Here is a 19,463-nt window from a genome sequence, read left to right on the forward strand (position 1 = left end):
ATGAGTGAGGATGGGGCCAGTGCCACATTGCTGTTGCATATGTGAAACCAGTTCTTGTGGTAGCAGATAGTAAGTCTCCTGTTTTGCAGAAAGATGGCATGCATGGGCAATGAACGTGCTGATGGTTCCTCTAGTCTTGGGACAGCATATCCTGAAGGACCTCACTTTCTCCAAGAAATGGCACTAAGATTTGCAAGCTGCTATTAGGGTTCTGTCAAATTAATGAGTCTTAAGGGTAGGGAGTTCTTCTCATGAATACAATAAACTGCTGCTACACTGATATAAGCTCTTTCCAGTTCAAATATTGATAGAGGACTTGTGATCTACACTGGCATTACAATTTATGTCCAGTCTGGAGACATCCCTTGTTTTATAGACATAAGGCTAACAGGTTGGTTAGAGGTCAAAAATGAAGAAACAATTTTCATCATTCTTGATTATCTTTGAGAGATCCTGAAGCAGATGGAAGCTGCTCAGCCATTCAGCCGGTGTTACATATTTCACTCTGACAAGGCTCTGGCATCATGTGCAGAGGGAAACCTGAGCAAGAGTATTTCCTCCCATTTAAACCTTCTTTATTATTAAATCTTTCAGTCATCAGCAGAGCATTTCTTCAGCGAGTTGTGTGGTTTTTTTAAGCAAATACAAAGTTTAAGGTACCTCCTTTTTACATACTCAGATCAGAGTCTTGTGACATGTTCTGGTTTTAATTAATAAGGCTGCTGGATGCTGTGGATCACTGACTGTAAGACAAAACCAATTCCTCTTCAGCCAAGCACTGCTAGTACATAGCCCCATATATCCCCCAGGTATTTGCTAGTGGAATGGAAGTTGGTTACAGCTATCTGGCTCAAAATTAACTGACAGGATCAGCGCAGATGTAATTCATGACAAGCTCCATCTCTCAAGTCAATAATAACTGTTTACTAGATTGCCTGGTTTGCAAGGTAGCGCACCCTGAGCTACCGCCTCATGTCACACCAGACATTTAAATAATAAATGGTAGCTCTGTTTTATTCAGCGAGGCACAGTCGAGGCTTTGCTAAATTTAACCATCCAATTAACCTAGCAACATTCATGATTTGAGAGTTTTGAGAGTTCACTACTTTCGAGGAGGAAAGCTCAGTTACACCAATTAACATTCTGTCTCTAAACTGCACAAGCACCTACTTCCCAGGTCTTTCTGTGGTTTGAGAGGCAAGGAGAACAACCGGGAGCCGAGCACTGTCTTTTTAAGCTTCCCAGATGAAGATGACATTCTTCCAGGTAATGCCAACTGCCTGGCTTGCTCTGGGCTCACATAAAAATAGACATACTCTACTGCTTTAGTAGCGGTGAGAAACTGTTGCTGGCAAAAAATAAAACAAAACAAGTTTCAAAGACAAGTTAATTTTGTATAAAATTAACTATGATGTGTTAGCTGAAACCTTTTCATTAGCTGCAGCACACAAAACAGTCACCGTTTCTTTTTAACCTTAGGCTAATACAAAGCACACGTATCTCCTGCTGGCACGACTGCACACATTTCTTCTGCAAGCTCAGTGCAAGAGACAGTATGCCCAGAGATGGGCAATGGAAATTCTTCAGGTCACTTCAACCCAACATAAATACACATCTACAGTATCTGAGCAGCAATCACAGTGAATCCTGTTACATCCAGCTGCCTTTTCCTCTCTATCACACACAAAGCTGTCTTTATAGAAAGAGCTCGCTTGTAGCATCTCTCCTTCGGTTTATGCAGATGACACTGCAGAGCACAAGAGTGCTCTGAATATTAAGCTACTGCATCTAACTTTTTAAAAAATAAATACATAAGCTGAAGAGGAAAAACAGGGGAGACTTGGCAGATGCTACTTGGTTATTTTATTCCAAATCTCTGGTGTACCCTCACACATCTTTGCAAGTAGGACAAGAACAAGGCACCTGCCCCGAAGCAGTGGGGTCTGAGCAGCCACTTCCCAGCCAACACAGCTGTTACAAATTCAGAGCTTTTGCCTTTCAATTACCTGCCCCCAAGAACAAAAATACAAAGGATAGCAGACCCTTGAGGCAGCACAGGGAATAAAACTTTCCCAAACCCTGCTCTAAAATTCTGGGAATTTGTAATGGGTTTTAAAACACTCATCCCTGGATTTCACAAGGATGGGTTCTTTCCTGGACCTCTTCAGTTTAATCTCCTTAAGCCTGGAAGTTAAATCTTCATCTAGAGTGAAAATATTTTACCACTGTAATCTAGTTACGAATATTTACACAATTTGCCCCAAATTCTCTCATTACAGCTGCCATTCTCAATTATTCACAGGTAGTGGTACATGCAGTTTCCGTGGAAACCTGCAGCTCACAACCAACTGATGCGCAGCCAATTGCGGGCAATGGGCACTCGAGCAGAACTGCTTGGCTGCATAATTATGCTGATATTTGACCATCTCAAACCTACAGGTAGCAAAGGACTAGTTTACATTTCAGCATCTAAATTTCAAACGTCTTAACTATTCCAGGAAGTAACCAAGACCCTGTATCTCCCACAGCATAATAAACTTGATGAGGAGGCTGTAACTTTTATGACACATCACATTTTCAACATTTCACTATCATTTTCTGTATTTACCATTGAAAGTAAATGTCAGATTACACCACCATAAAGCTGGTCATAAGTGATTCACTCCATTACACTTCAGGATCTTCCCTACTTTTAACTAGTGAATCTGTGCCAGTAATTTGCCTGAGAATGTGCTGCCTTTTTTTTTTTTCCCCCCTTCCAGTAGTAGCTGCTTTATTTTATTAAAAAAAGTGAATATTCACATGAAAAAACTCCTTGTTCCTTTAAGCTTCTTTCAGCATTTAACATTCTGAATGTTGTAGAGCCTCAAAAGCAGGTATCTTAAAAAGATTTCAGAAGCTCCTTGGAAATGCTCTTTGGGTTACACTAATGCACAACAGAATAAGAGTATACCCTCGTCAGGCAGAGCTGTGAAGACACGCAATATGAAATTGCTGAAGCCTGGCCATAAAGTGAGGGCTGCCCAGCTACTACCCTGTGTTCTCTAAGACAACAGACTGCACTATTTTTCTGTTTGAAAGACTCACCCTTCTCCCTGATATATAACATTCTACTGAGGTGCTGACTCTCTCCAGACACCAGCAATGCTTCATCACCCACACATCATACTTTCACAGAAGCTCCTTCACATTTTTTCCCATGCAGTGCCCCAGGCTAAGGCAGAGGGTCTTCCATAGCACATTCAGCAAGACACAGACCTCCAAATCCTTCTTTTCCAGTCTGATCTCCTCAGGAGTCAAGCAACAATTATGCTGTAACCAGTGATAGTCCTGGTGATCATTTTGTCTCTGCGTTATCTTGTGCCATAGTTACAGGTTTGTCTGTATCCATCTACTGTCCTGTCTCCTACCTGGACTTTCAGATCCCTGAGGCAGAGCTCGCTGTAGCACGGTGTGTTTGCATGGCATGCTGTTTCATGGGGTCTTCTACAAGGCTCCGCAATCAGAGACTTCGTTAGTCTAATGATGCAGTCAACAGTGGCCCATGAGGTTGCTGTACCCTCCCTGCGAGTTGAACCTTCCTCCTCTGCTGCCATCCAAGAAACCACCTCAACCTTCACCACAAGTAAGACATCGCAAGACTCACTTTTTTTTATCCAGGACTTTTCCACTTAGCATAGTCTCAGGATTGGAGACAGATTATGTTTCTGGTGTTAAAAACCTATTGAGTTAATCCTACATGAAGAAGAGCCACCTTGGGTACAGTTACAGAAGTAGCATCACTCTAGATGCTAGAGCAAGGAGCACTGCTCTGACTGGTGGAAATACTCAGCACCGAGAAATGAAGCTCTAACTAAAGTCAACAGATTAAAAACGTTTGTTGCACCTGCTTTGTTCAGAATTTAGTGTTTGCCAAATTTAATTTCCAAACTATTCGGTTTGGAAAATCCTCAGAGCTCATAGAGGGAACCCTCTACATATTACTTAATAAAGCCAGACTGGTAAGGCACTTGCAAAATATCTTTATGAAAATCAACAGCTCTGTTGGGAAAGCAGCAAGTGGAATACCTACCCTGCACTGCTGCACAGAGCAGCTGACATGACAACATACAAACATGTCCTGAAAAATAGCACTACGCTCCCCTTCCCTGTAAAAGCATCAGCAGATCATAGGCAGACTTCTTTTATAAAAATATTGTGGTATATTAATAACCAAAAGGCTGCTATTAATTCTATTGTTGGAGTAGAAGGTTATAATCTAAGGTAGCTGACCAGTGGACCGAAGATAGGCACCATCAACCTAAGGAGCTGTACTTCTATTTTAAATAAACTTTGGACTTCTGCATATTTACTCTCTTAAATGGTACTCAGTGGAAAGGCAGTAGCATTTCAATTAGAAACAATATGTTAACTTCCCCTTCCTGCCTGGGATTGAAAAATAGCTTGGGAGACACCCTGGCGATGGGGAGAAACACCAACAAAACTTCCTGTGGCTTAGCCATAACTCTATTGAAACTTGTTTTTAACTACAAAGCCTCATCTCTAAAGATCACGATCTTTAATGAGCATCTGTCAAGAGCGTCTTGAAGACAGAATGGCCTACTACAAGAAATGCCAGAATAACTTAAAAAATGCTGAAAGGGTCAGGCTAACAGTAACGCAACAGAGTCATTGTTAACTGCGTAACTATGGAGTCTGGGTAATTTCTGCTAGTGAATCTTGTGCCTGCACCACTCTACCTGCTCTTCCATAGTAGCAGTAAATTAGCAATTAATGTCACAAGGAGAACAAGTTCAAACTTTGTTATTTGGCAGTGAGGTCCAGTTTCCACAAAATCCGGCACTTCATGTCTCAATAAACTGAAAAGTGCATAAAGTAATGAATCACTAGGTTCTATTCAGATTCTGCAGATTCATTTTTCAGCCACAGAAAAACAACACTTGCCAGGCTTAGAATAGCAGCACTGATCTAAAGGACAACAGTGCTGCAATTTTTTTAAAAAATGTGTACCATAAAAGAACAGGTTAAGTGATAAGAGAATGCATTTCAATTCTATGCTTCAATGAATATTAGTGACACAGTTGTTAGGAAGGTGGAGAAGATGAGCTGTCAAGTTTTGTGACTTAACTTATGTTTCAGACCGTTTCGTTAAACACACCGATTTTTTTTTTTTATGGACACCTTTTATGTATTTGCCATTGGTCAGATGAAGGGACCGTATGGCAGCACAGGACTAGACAGGACACCCCTGAGGTCTCTTGCCTTTCTGTATATAAAAGAGCAAGAAAAGATCAAAAGGACTAGCTCTGTCTGGCTCAGCTCCACTCGCTTCTCAATTTACTCCAGCATTGCTTATGACTTGCATAACTGACAAATAACATCTCACTTCTCTTAGGACTAAATGTTCTAAGAAATAATGGGAAGTTAGCTTCAATCAAGTCTCGATGGGTTACTGTCACTTACTGTCCTTCACTTGCATCAAGTAGCTCAAAATCTTGAACTGGGGAGCCTGAATATTAGGGCAGATCCACTGATGCAGGGCTGAATTTTAGCGAGGTGCCATTGTAGGGCGTGCAAAATTGCTTTGGTGCTCAACAGCTTTTGCGATTTCCCTTTGCTGGGAAAAAGTCCTTAGTCAAGTCTGGAGGTGAGGGACGTGCATGCTTCTGCTGCCAAAACTCATGTAAGGAAGACCCAGGCGCAGCCTCCCACAGTTGCATAAAAAGGCCTTAGAGCTTTTTCCCCTCATCACAGCTACTGAGGCAAACTGCAAAGCACATCCCGCTGCAGGCCTGCTTCACAAACACACAGGATCTTAGAAGGATTATAAATAACGAAGACCGGCTACTGCTCCAAACTGCGCAGAATTAAAGAGGCAACATCCAAAAGATCATATCTGAATACAGAAGAGTATAAAGTAATCTGAACACAAAGAATTTGAATAAAAAAAACCTTCTGAGTCACTGAGGCCAGTTCCCTCCTAGTGCACATCACAAAACCCCTCCTGAAGTTTCATCTTTTATCTAGTCTGACCCTGTGGCACTGACTCACCTGGACAAACAGAGGCTCTAGAGTTTTCCAGATGTGTTCTCGGTTGCCACAGGAACAAGGAAAAACATATGCTTAACCTGCAAGATGGGAGACAGCCCTGGAAGATGGCAACTCAAAGGGCTCACAACATTCATGCAATACTGTGACAGAAAAGGCAAAGCAACTCCAGGGTGCTGCCTGGCCCTGTTTCTACTGGATGAGGATGCATGATTTTGCTGTTGCAAACAACACATTAGATCACAACTAAATAGACCAGCACTTTTTAGTACGGAAGACACAAACAAGGATGGGTGCAATAAAGAGCTATTAAATCCAGAGTCCCTTTCTAATAAAAAGACTACAGGGCATCAAATGATATTAGCAATTAACAGGTATTTTTTCACAGACCAGACAGTTAAGCTGGGAAATGTCTTGCTATGAGATATTATGCACACTAGAAGTTAAAGTTCAAAGAATAACTAGATTCTTCTTTCATTAGTTTGACTAAAATCACTGTCTCTAGCTCAAAAATGCCAGAGGTACACATCAGTAGAGGCTAGAGAAGCATGTATTTGGAGGAATCATCGCTATAAGCATGCTCCGTCCTTACGTACTTCCCTGGCATCCAGCACTGGCTCCTGGAAAGGACAGTGGGATAGACTGACCTTCGGTTTGAATCATTGCGGCTGTTTCTTAAGGCAGTAAAATACAGTGCGAATTGCAATGCATGCATTTCCAGAAGAGCACAGCAATAGCATGGAGAATTTCAAGATGAGCTACAAAAGCAAGCCAGGAGCTAGAAAATAGGCCATACAGCCCCCAACAGGGGCTTACCAAGCGCAAACTGTTCAGCCTGTTGAAGAGAATTTACAGAGGCTTATGTGGAAAAAGGGATCTCAGAGAGACAGGGCAGAAAAGAGGGTTTACAGTCTCAGAAAGAGCCAAATGGCTTGGATTAAAGTTGAGACTATATAGTTTCAACCCTGGAATTAAATATTTAATTATTGGAATAAACTGACCCGTTAGTGCTGGACTCACAGTTGCTTTGCACTTTTTTTGATGATATAGTATATAACTTCTTAAAGATATCCTTTGGTCTAGCTTTCAGAAATATGCGTATGGCTGAAACAAAGAAGATGCAAGTGAAAGATGCTAGACATGGACCCTCTCGCCACAGAGCCTATGATCAAATTGGAAACGGATAGAGGCAGGTTCGTTGGCTGGTATGTGCTTGAACAGATGCAGTCTGCTCTCCCTGGGTACTCCCTGAAAGGCCTGAAGCAAGAGGAGTCTTATGGGTTTGTCTGCGCTAGAAAGTGGTATCGCAAGACAGAACGTAATCACAAGGAAATGCATTAACTACACAACACGGGCATAACCTTACTGTGATTTAACAGTGGGCATAGCTTGCCTCATCAATGCAAAGCCATGCTCCATCAGACAGACAACTCCTCCAATTTCTGCTTTGATCAAATACAAGTCTCTAATACGGACCAGTCTGAATAGTGGTTTGAATTAAGGGAAAAGGCTAGAGGAACGTTTAACAATTAAGTTGTTTTACAGTGTTGCCACACGTTGTTGAATCGCTGGTGCCAATCAGCCTGTAAATCAATACACTGAAGGTTTTTGAGGTCTTCTGGGACCTGCTAGGATGAGAAGCTTTAGATAAACTGAGTTGTTAGCATTAAGCTAGGAACCAAGTTGACGACACCTCAGTCAAACTTCAAAAATTAAAATTCAGAATCCTGAGCAAGTCAGGAAACCAGCAAATCCTGCTTTTGAGCCTGACATGTTCCTCATGTCTCGATGCAGGAAATAACCCCATCTGCTGTAAGCAAACACCAGGAGAAAGCACGTGACATTGGTAAAGGTGGCAGCCTGCAGAAAGAAACAGACATCACAACTCGCGTTCTGCAAGGCCAAGGTTGCTGGGAAAATCAAATTCAGCTATCTGAAATATGGATAAAAGTAACAAAAAAAAGTACAAGGAGAACCAAAAGACTTTCCCTCTGCCAACCACAACAAATGGCTCAGTAATACAAAATGTCAGTTGGCACTTGAAGTACAGTGGATGGCCAGACAGAAAGTGCATTTTTAAATCATTAACACATTGGGAACACACAGATGTGCAGTACAGCTACATCTGTGCATTGTAATTTCTACAGTAGTCACAACTTAATGAATCATCAATTGTGACAAGATCAATGAACCGAACTGAACAACAAACTAAAGTGAGTAAATTCATGCCCGGGGCAAGAGCTAAGGGTTTATTTTATTATTTTTTTTTTTTAGCACTTCTACAATTTTTAGTGTCTAATTAGTAAAAACACGAATCCTCCAGAATCCTTTTCTTTTTTTCCCCCCTTTTGAAAGTCCTACTGCAAAAGATAAAGATTTTATTCATGTTTGCTAAATTCAAGTCTAGATACTACTCATCTGATCAGCAATTTCTTCCTCAGGACTATGAGCACATGGCAGGCAGAAGTTATAATGTTAGGATGCGTGCTACATGCCAATCAGGTGGACTCTGATTAAGCCTACCACCTCTAGGCAAAACAACTGCTGTTTTTTCCATGAGGCCACGTTATTCCTGCAGGCAAAGTGTCAGTGAAGGTTCTCCGCAGTGCTACTTTTTGAAGGGACAAATTCACATCCAAATCAAGCAAGCAAATCATTTATTTGTAGAGAACACACACTGAGTTTCCCCCTGGCCTCAACCCATTCAACAACTTGATTCAAGCCAATGCTGGGTTTGCTGATGACACATCTACATGCATAATCTATAGCTGGGCTTCATGTCAGTGATATTCTTACAGAAAAAAAAGCTGTCCTAATTAACCTCCTGGCAGGAGGCAGAAGACAACACCCAGTCTTCTTACAGAGCATGGTCCATGCGAGCAAGGGCACTCCCTGCTGACCTCTTCACTCTACCAGGTGAACCATTTTCATCTCTACCATATGTCGACTTTCAGTGGACTGGTACTTGCCAGGGGTTCAGCTGGGCTCATCTCCCTTCCAGACAGGCTCCAAGGGACAGCAAGCTCTCTGCTTTGCCTGGCTTGTTTGTCACGCGTTTTGCCATGGAGCTCCATCTGGAAGGCACTTCCTCGAATTGTAGCACTGCTGGCATGCACTACTCTTCCCTGCTGGGACTCAAAGTGAAGGAGATGCAGGCTTACTTTAAAAGGCTCATTCTGTTCCTCCTCCTGACCTTCTTTGTCTGCCCTTCTTTATACCGGATATCCTGTCATCTTGGACTATGCATTCTCCAATTCATTACCTTCCCCTGCAACAGCTTTTGTTACCACCACCCTGCGTGCAGTTCATGCATTTTTCATCAACATGTTTATGATTTCTGTTCTCCCTCCAAGGACTTTCTCCTCAGTGGGACCAACTGTGGCATTGTCTAAATCAAAGAGATATAGAAAAATAAATTCCAGTATTGCCTTGCTTGTAAACAAAGCACCATTTTGGAGCTGTAGTACCAAAAAGCAAGACTTTGGATTTTTAAGGTCTCCAGCAGGTTAATGTTTCCAGCACCTTTCCAGTGGTCTCAAGTAGCTAAAAGGTTCTGGTGCGTGTAGCATTTTGTGGAGCTAGTTTTATTTAAAGCATTCTGTATTCTGTGCCGACAGGCACTCTTATCGCAGGGAAATTCCCCCCAGTCCCAGCCTGGAACAGCAACACAACAGTCAACATTCGTACACTACAGCTGGATAAAGCTATAGCTCCGATTGCTATTTAGACTTCTCCAACTCATACACCGAGAACTTGGAAAGGTTTCATCCAGGCTGGACCCTTGTGATAAAAGGATTGAAGGAACAGAGCACAGGATTAGCACGACAGATGAATACGTTGCAGTGTTTTCCCATGGCATCATCCAACCTGCCTCATCAAGGCACTAGATGATCTTGAAAAGACAGATCTTATTATACCTCACACCCGCTGGTTCTCCTTAGGATAAAGGATTTGAAAGAGCTATTCTGGAGCTCTGGGCAGAAAGAATCTGAGCAGGTGAGAGCGCCAGAAAGAGTCACTGCTTTATTACCCAACTGAAATATCCACAAGAATAAACAGCTGTTAGAAAACTCTATGGGGAAGGTGTGGTTTTACTACTACAAGATTAATACTTTTATAAAGATTCTGTGGGCTTCTAAGACAGCAAATGGAATGCATGCATTTTAGATCATCTTTATACCAACCATATTTTAGTCACTAACAGCTCAAGTAACAAATTAACAATGAAAGGTCACAAAAATTACTTCCTTGCATCCAAAGTTAGGGCCAATTATTCCTTTTGCTCATTATCTGCACACTGCATTTTAATAAACATCACAAATGTACAGCCTTCCTGACACCAGACTGTATAAAAACAATACAAGATCAACAAGAGATCCATAAGGACAACTAGATGTGGGACTTATGAATAAGCATGATGCACAGAAACCAGCTGTCAGAATGATCAGTATTACAGGTCTTTAATGCAAAGTCAGCTTTGTTTTGTACAGTGAACAACTCAGACCCAAGACCAAGAGGTGGCCCATCAGTAGCAATTATGTGATTTTCCTTTTTCTGCAGGAGAGGATGTTAAAGTATTTGTGAAATGTTTTCTTCCATGGGTATGGTAAGTGACACATGAAGCATACTACTGCCTACATGGGCATCCTCTCTTCTGAACAGCTGTTGCTGCTACAGATTTATTAGCATGCATTGATATTCCAGTTTCACATTTTTCTGGCTTTCATTTTAAAACAGTGATTTCTCCAAGAGTGATTTAATTGGGGCTGTGATTATTTTATTTTTTTTTTTTTTAGTGAGAGGAAGAAGATAAGGCACAGAACATAAGCGCAAGACGACTGTATAGAAACTTTCCTGCATGCAGAGATTTATGCTTCTGTAGCTGTAAGCACTGTGTTCCCTACGGTCATGGTTATCACATCCTGTTCTCTCCATGCTCCATTTTCCATTTAAGAACTTACTCTCCAGTTCTATTAAGTGGATATATTCTCCCACTTCTGCAGAAGAAGTTACAGAAGATCACTGTGGTGCTATGTCTTCTTAAGTGCCTGCGTAAGTCATGGCATACCAGTAAATGACAACAGGTCACTAAGTGTTGAGCAGAGTCTCTCGGTTATGAGCAGATACAGAAGATAATTTTGCCAAAGTAGTTAAGGACTCAGAAAGGCTTTTCAGGACATCTTCTTCTTGCCCTTCCCTTTTTCCTTGGAAGCAAAGCAGATAATCCATATGGCATTATCAAGCAGCGTTTCCCATTAATTTCCAATAGTTCAAACAATGAGCTACTGACTCTTTCAGAAGGCTATTCCACAACCTAACAGACTTCAAAGACTCTACAAATACATACCAGCAACTAACTTTATCAGTCAGCAGGAGACAGCAGCAGGACTGACATAGAAGCTACAGAGAGCACATCTGCCAATAACAGGTTGCTACAGATGCTCTCAGAACAAGGCATCTTGAAAGAGATCCAGCAATAAGAAAGGTCTTTTGAAACATCTGATGATAAAGATCTATTATTTTAGCTTCTGATGGTCACCAGTAGATGTTAAATCTGACAAGAAACATGATTTTTGATTCTGACAAGGCTTACAGTTACTGAAATTATCTAAAGGAACGAACTTCTTGTTTGCCTGTTCCAGATGAATTAAATACATTCCCATTAAAGTGCCTTTTACAATAAGAAACTGATTAAGTTATAATTGTGGGTTTTCCTGTCCTTTTTTTTTTTTTTTTTTTTTTTTTAAATAAAAGTATTTTCTTCTGGCTGCCAGTCCTCCAAACTCAGTTTAGTATCCGAAGAGTCACCGGGTCCAGCCTCAGCCTAGTTATTACCAGATACACATTCCAAGAGCCAAATCGGGGATCACTGACACCTAATCAACTCCACACTCGTGTTCATTATTTTTTTTATTAGTAGTGCAACAATGGTCTCTATCAACAAGTTCCTCAAATATCAGTTTTGAAATGACTAGATGCATTAACAACCTCTGCACAAAAGGCGGGTATTAAATTGACAGTGTTGTGGAGATGCTGTAAATAAAGAGGACAGTCAAAAAAATCAAGCGAGAAGAGCCAAATCACCTTAAGTGACAGGGATAATGGGAACAAACATAAGAAATACTAAGAATTTTTGCTATAAGCCTGGCATAAATTGCTTGGAAACAAGAGGAGAGAAGACGAACACAGGTGCATGAGAGAAACACAGAGAAGCTATGCGAGCCAGTGACCAACTGAATGAAAAAAGCAACTATGATCCTAGCATACATCTGATGGTGTATCTCCAAAATTCAGGGATCCATCAGTGCTTTTGAAAAGACACTTGCAAGGCTCCTTGTGCGCACATCTCTAGTTGGGCATGTTCAAAAAGAAGTCCCTGAAATCAAACAGGAACGGGTGCAGAATAGGACCACTAAGACTATGAGAATTGAAAAGACGACTGGCAGATCATCTATGAAACTCGTGAGGATTTTACTGCAGGGAGAGGCTTACTTGGCCACTTTCTGGTACAGGTTAGGACATCGGCTAGTGCACATCTCAACCTAAACACCCGCATTTTCCCAACAAATGTATTTACTTCAAGATTTACAATCTGTTACATTACACCTATGTTATTCTTGCCTTTTCTTCCTCCGTAGTATCTAGTCCAAAAAGCTTATGGGACACACATCTCCTTGGCAGCCTTCACTTCATTGCTCCACTCTCCCGCCCTTTTTAGACTACCACTCTTTTTAGCCAAGGCCTGAGCCAAGGTTTCCACCCTGGTTTACTGCCTACCAACACCATCAAAATCCCAGCCCTGTCTAAGCTTTCAGACATTGTTGTGGCCACGGGGGTCGGGGCACATGGGAATGCCAGCCTTTCTGCAGCGACATGAAAGGCAGCACTGGTGGTTGCTGCCTCCCAGCTGGGACCAATGATCTGTTCCAATGGAGAGTCAGAACAGATTAGTTTAAACCACAGACGATTTAATCTAACCTGTCTGATTTCAAACTGGAACAGAGATGCAGAAGAAGTCATCTGGCCATCCCTGGTCTCAGCTGGGAGACGGCAACCCACAGGGATGCCTCCCCAACAAGACAGGAACCTGCCTGCGTGAGCGCATCTCTGCCAGAGAGTTAAACTAATCTGTTTGTGCCTCATTTACCTATTGGAATAGGCTGAACATTTTGATAGCAGAGCAGCAGTAGAACAGCCTGACAGAGTTTCTGTGACAATCTCGCAGGAAGCTGTAAGACACCATAGAGTGAGAAGCAACCTGTCTCTACACCCTGAGCCCAGGAAAAGAGAAAAAATAATGCCCAGGGCTCAATTAGCAATTTTCATAACAGACAGAAGTTACCAGTAGGTTGCCACAAGGCTCTGAATGAGTATCCACATTTCTGAATATCTTCACGGGGGATTTGAGAAATGGAGCAAGTAGAAAGGAGACAACTGTTACTGGTGACAAAAATTCTTAGTGAACATGATTTCCAGTACCAACGTCAGCGCTTATAAACTGCTGAATAAACTTGGAATAAATCAATTTTGTGAGACAAGGAGCTCTGAGAAGTCCTTTTACAGGATATAACTGCACTCTTACTACTACAACTGGACGCTGACAACTTCTAGCTACGAACCCTCTGTTAGAGCTTTTGTAGAATTCTGTAGAATATACTTCCTTCTTGTTTGTTTGACACTTAAAGCTCACTTGCTTTTATATGGGAAGTCCTTCCTCAGTTGCAGGTGCTGCTTCTGGGTGTTGCAATATCATTGATGCCATTAGCTCACTGATAAGAACATGACAACATCCCATCCTGTTACAGGTGTAATCTCATAGGACCTCATTTGAGAGGCAATATGCAGAAACAGTCACTTGCTGTAAAAGAAAAATGTTCTCAAGATTAAGAGGTCAGTACCTTTTCGGACACCAGGTTTTATGGGAGTGCACAGCTCCAAAGGGTTCAGCTTGGCATTAACTATGTGATATTTCATATAAAACTTTTCAAAGGTTGTATTTCTTGCTTCATAAACTTGTGGAATGAACCTGGATCTTAACCTTAGTGCATGGCAGTCTTCTGATAGAACTTGCTATCACAGATACATTATATTGTTATGTGCCATTAGTTCATCATTTAAACAGAGATAAGAAATGGAAATTATGGCATTTGGGTCCGATACGTTCTAAAGATCTGCTGACTCCCCTGTTTGGAGGAGAAACCAACACCACTTAAAACTTTTCTTCACCTGAGAAAATTACTTCTTTGTCTCTCAGTCACAGCCAAGAAAGCCTTTCTTGTTAAATAATATAAAAAAATAAACTGTAAGAGTAACACTAATGTTCTTATTGAATTCAGTCTTTGAAAGTAAGTAAAAATAAAGGGAAAGAGGAGTTTCACACCTGGATTGAGATGACAGGTGCCCTATAGATACCAAAAATTAAATAGCTGAAACAGTTCTTCAGATACTGCGGCAGCCTAGGTATTCACACCATGTGACATAATGGTGATACAAGTAAAACAGTCTCTGTACATTTTCTTGGTCTAATTGAAACAGATTGCCAATTCTGCTCAATCATCTGTGTGCTATGGGACCAAGAGACCACCTCTTTTCCCTTGAACTTTTAGGATTCTTCTAGCCATTGTTCAGTACCTGAGAAATGACTAGAGTTCTTAGCAGGATGACAGGTGAAAATTGACTTACCAGACCAATACCAGGCAACCTGCTGTTGAGCAGCACAATACACTCTTTCCTTGTGAACACTGTTTATACCTTAACAGCATAAGTCTACGTGAGCTGGGATTTACATTCCTCTAGGTGACAACCTAAAATTCTCAATGAGGCCACCATAAGTAATTGGCTTAATGTTTCCCTTTTTAACAAGCATGGGACATGCCATGATCTAATGCAAAGCAAACACACTCAGGCTTCTTCATTTCTCTGTGCATCACTGTATTTTAGGACATTTCCCTAAGCAGTGAAGCACGTGGAGATTCACTGTGCTGCAGCTCTTGGAAATGCAATAGTTACAGAGGTCCATTAACTGCCTTCCTCATAGAAAGTACTATTTGGATTGCTTGTGTAGAGAGCAAAGAACAGGAGTAGGACCTCTGCCATCACAGCACTCTTTCTTCCCGGGGAGAGACCAAATGAAGTTGGAACAGTTAATGAACATGAAACATGTAGAGGAAAGACCTGTCCTCTCCTGACCAGAGATGTGAAGAGAGTACTACCAATCCCAGGAGCAGCAGGGTACGGGGAGCCTTAATTCATTTACACAATCAGAATGAGCACATTCGAATGGATTCAATTTCCCTTCTATAATTGGTTCAATTTTATAACACATTGCTAGAAACTCTTCTTGGCAAAAAGATGCAAAAGCAATGAAGACAAACATGAGCCAAAGTACAATGATCCAACTGATCCTTTTGTAACTAACCAAACATAAACAAGGATTAAACATAGCTAACTTCTGTTTACTATTCCAATGACAAAATCACTTTTAGAAGAGTGTTTACAAAAAGGGCATATTGTTTCAGGCCTTCTGAGATCTAGCTCTCTGCAGAAATAATTTGTAACCGTCAAATGTTTATCATTTACAGCATTTCAAACAGGGTAACCCCAGGAACTGGAATGCAGCTGGCAGATGGTGAAAGAAATTAAGCTCAAGACATGGTTCAGTAAACAGCAAATTACGATAAGGTGGAGGTGCTTCCCACCCCGGGGACAACTGCTGCACTCGGGAACTTTCCAGGGCTCCACTGAAACACACCAAAACTTCCCTGACTTCTGACAGCGCAAAGCCAGCCAGTAAAACTTAACTTGCCAGGTTACCTTGAGACTGAAACCCAGCGCGCAAGCAACCCTTTCCCGGCTCTGCCGTCTGTCCTCTTTACCAGGAGCTGCTCTCCTGTGGAGCCTGGCAGCGCTCTCCAGGCAGATAACTACATGCCGCATGATTAGGAGTCTGGCATAGGGGCATAGGGCATTTGCATAGATCTGTGCTGGAAATGGAAACTGGAGATGGTATTTTCATTTTCATTTAACCTACTTAAAAACAAAGGGAAATGAAACTCTGAATATATTCAGTGTCACTTGGATATGAGTGTATGCTCTGGGTTACAGAGGAGTGGAAAAAAAACTGCCTGCAGAGCATTAAAGGACGAGTTACAATTAAATAGCTTCCCAGTTCTGAAAATCAAAACCTCTAACCAGATGTCCAAGTTGGAAAGTCCTGGGAGAAGGGACTGATAATATACGTTTTATTTAAGCCTCCTTCCTTTCCCAAAGAATTGTTATACTCCTCCCTGCCCCTTGAAGACTTTTTCTTGCACTGCTTTTCCCTATCTTCCTGTTGGGTGGAGACTGCTGGAAACCACAGACTGAAGGTATGCTTCGGCGTACGCGCAATGAGACAAACATGGTTATCGTCACCTTTCCTAATTCAGCCGCAATGCTGAATGTACAAGGAGTCTTGTTGGAAGGACACCATGTAGACACGCCTGCAATCAGCCTACTGCCACGTTCTTCCATGCTGGCATCGTTCCTACTCACATTTCGTATAATCTCCCTTTTTAAAAAGCTCTGTAATTCTCAACATTACCACTGAATAATATATTTATTAATTTGTTAGTGCCACTAACTGTCCCTGAGGCTTTTCTTGGGAATGTGTGTCAGCTTATTGATTCTAGCCCTCCCCTCCCTGCACTGCTTTCCTCCTCTGCCAGGCAGGCAGGAACGCACTTCTGTGCTGCTTCAGGTCATAATTGGAAAAAAAGATAGAAATGTTCAATATGACTCATACATAATTCAGCTTATCAGCTACCCAGGAGAAATGAGAAGAGAAGGTATGCGCACGTCTATTTCTCCTACTATCAACAGGAGAAAAAATTTCCAGTTACACTAAGTATACGTAGTTTGGTCACAACAGGATCCGCAGTTCAAAAGGAAAAATGAGAGACATGGGAGCAGAGAATGAAAGGGTAGTAGGGAACCAAACTGTTAAAAGAGATTCACTTATGTGAGAATTCCCAATTCCTCCAGGAGACTGGACTCATGCTTCTATCTTAATATTCAGAATGGAATAAGTCGGCAATTAGAAAGGATTATCTGCCTCTGATCTGTACAACATCACAGAAATCTAAATAAAATAAAGCTCCAGATTAGTTAGCTACAAAGACATCTAATAACAGCCTGCTAAACCCTGACTGTGACTTCTGGATTTAATGTTAAGGCCTATGTTCTAAAGAGCAAATTGTGAAGAAGCATTAAAACTTATTGTTATAAAGGATTTTTTAATGTAAAAATCAATATGTGCTATGTATTTAGCAGCATGTAACCATGAGGACGTCTATGATAGAGCTTTGTCATGCACCAGGGACCACTGCATTAGTCAAATTCTTGAAAGGAAGTGCAGAATGTCTGCATCATTCAAACTGCCACCTGAGAGCAATTACAGAAATTATTTTAACCCCAGAAGCAGAGGGAAAATCCAATCCTAGTTGACAGTCTTGAGAGTATCGAGGGTTCCACATGAAATGTGTCATTTTCAAATACCTCTACAAAATTCATGTTAGGAAAGCGATGGCGTAACAGAGAGGTGGGGCACTTACCACTATGTTTTGGAGGCCATTGAGACTAAACACAACCACAACCAGGGCACTGAGTTGCAATATCCACTTTGCCCACATGTAAGCAAACAAAGGAATATTAATAATAATAAAAATTCACACTCCCAAAATGCAGAAACAGCATAATCTAAGGCAGATAACACTGAACAATAAAATAGCAGGACTGAAAAAAATACAGAGCTGTCCATAGAACATCTCAGAAGAGAAATATAAACCTTTTTTTCTTAAACACATCATAACAGAACTCATCTTCTTTGTCAGTTAAGCCAACATAAGACGCACATGTAGCTCTTTATCCTCTGTAATCAAGCTCACAACTCTATATGCACAAGCACATACAAACTGTAATACAGCAAATGTTTCTTAATTTTGCCCATTACGAGAGTGCTCAGCAAGGGGTCGATACTCTTCAGTTAGAAAGGAAAACACAGCCCGCCAGCCTGAAGATCGTTTTTGACCTTAGCATTACTCGCAATTAAAGGAAGGTTCCAAACAGAAAAGCAGCCTCTGTGCCTGACTGGTAGTGACTTTTGCTTCTGTGGTTCTTAAACAGTGTGCACGCATGTCTTTTCCTGTCTCTGGTGTTTCCTATCATTCCCTATTTATGTGGTGGTCTGCAAGTTTTACCTCATCAGGAAATCAGCGGGAGCACCACAGAGCTGAGAAATACTGTTGTGCTCCTTTATGCAATGCATGCCTCTGTGGGCCTTTGAACATTTAACACAGAGCAAGTAAGTTATTACTGTGTGTGTGCATGTGCATACATATCTAAGATACATAAAGGCAACTGCAACCAAAGGAAACAGGAATGTGCATGGAACAGTTGGGTATTCAAGTATCTAGTATCACTAAAATCCAGTTGCAAGAACCATTTAAATGCAGATCCGCACGTAAACTGCTGAAAGAGCTCCACTGAGCTTTATGCACTCACAGACACGGCTGCAAAGGCAAGAAGTAACAAAAAAGATCTGCTTTTTTTTTTTTCTCCAATAATTTTCAAGTCTATAGCACCTGTTATTCTATTCTTAATAACACTACTACTGAAGAGCAAGCTGATCCTTTAAGACGCCCCACCTCCAGAAACAAGAGACACAATCACATCAAGTATTGAATGATTTCTATGATTCCCATCACCACAGTGTCTGAGCACATTACAGTTGTTTAATGTATTCTTTGTCACAGAGCAGAGAGGAAAATATGATTACCTCTACACTATAAATGGGGATGGGAGAACAGGGGACAATAGGTAACTTGTCATGTATGGCTGGCACACTCACCATTGGGATAACCAGCCTCCGCTGGTTCAAAATCATACAACAATAAATGCCTTCCACTCGAGTTTTTTCATTACTCAGAAGTTTCTACATCAATCCATATACACTAAGCAATTTGCCTAAGCCTTTTCCTGCTTGTCTTAGTAAATGCAAGGAAAAAAAAAATCCATTCAGCCAAATGCCCTGGATTTACAACATCTCAGTACATTTACAAAATCCTATATACAAACAAATACTACAACACATTGATGTGTGGAAAAAAACATTTCCTGAAAAGCAGACAATAATTCTGACAATCTAATCTAAAAAAAATCATCAACTGATCACAAGCCTTTTTATATCTAATACACCATTCTTCCACAAAACATTCCATTTAGAAGAAACAACATAGCAAGCAAAGTAAAACCTGCTCATATAGCAGACAAGGATCAAAATCTATTCTTTAAGAGGAGAAACAGAACAACAAGTTGTGACTATACTGAAAAGTAAACCAAGCTAAATTCCACATCAAGCTCAAAAGCTGAAGAGTAAC

The 19,463-nt window shown here is 41.2% G+C and overlaps 1 protein-coding gene across 1 annotated transcript in view; it reads right to left on the reverse strand.

Moving 5' to 3' along the window:
* Positions 1–19,463, reverse strand: part of PTPRF (protein tyrosine phosphatase receptor type F) — a 257,441-nt gene that overhangs the window by 180,394 nt on the left and 57,584 nt on the right. The window lies entirely within an intron of this gene.

This window comes from Platalea leucorodia (genome assembly GCF_965183815.1).
Source record: "Platalea leucorodia genome assembly, chromosome: 5".
NCBI lineage: Eukaryota > Metazoa > Chordata > Aves > Pelecaniformes > Threskiornithidae > Platalea > Platalea leucorodia.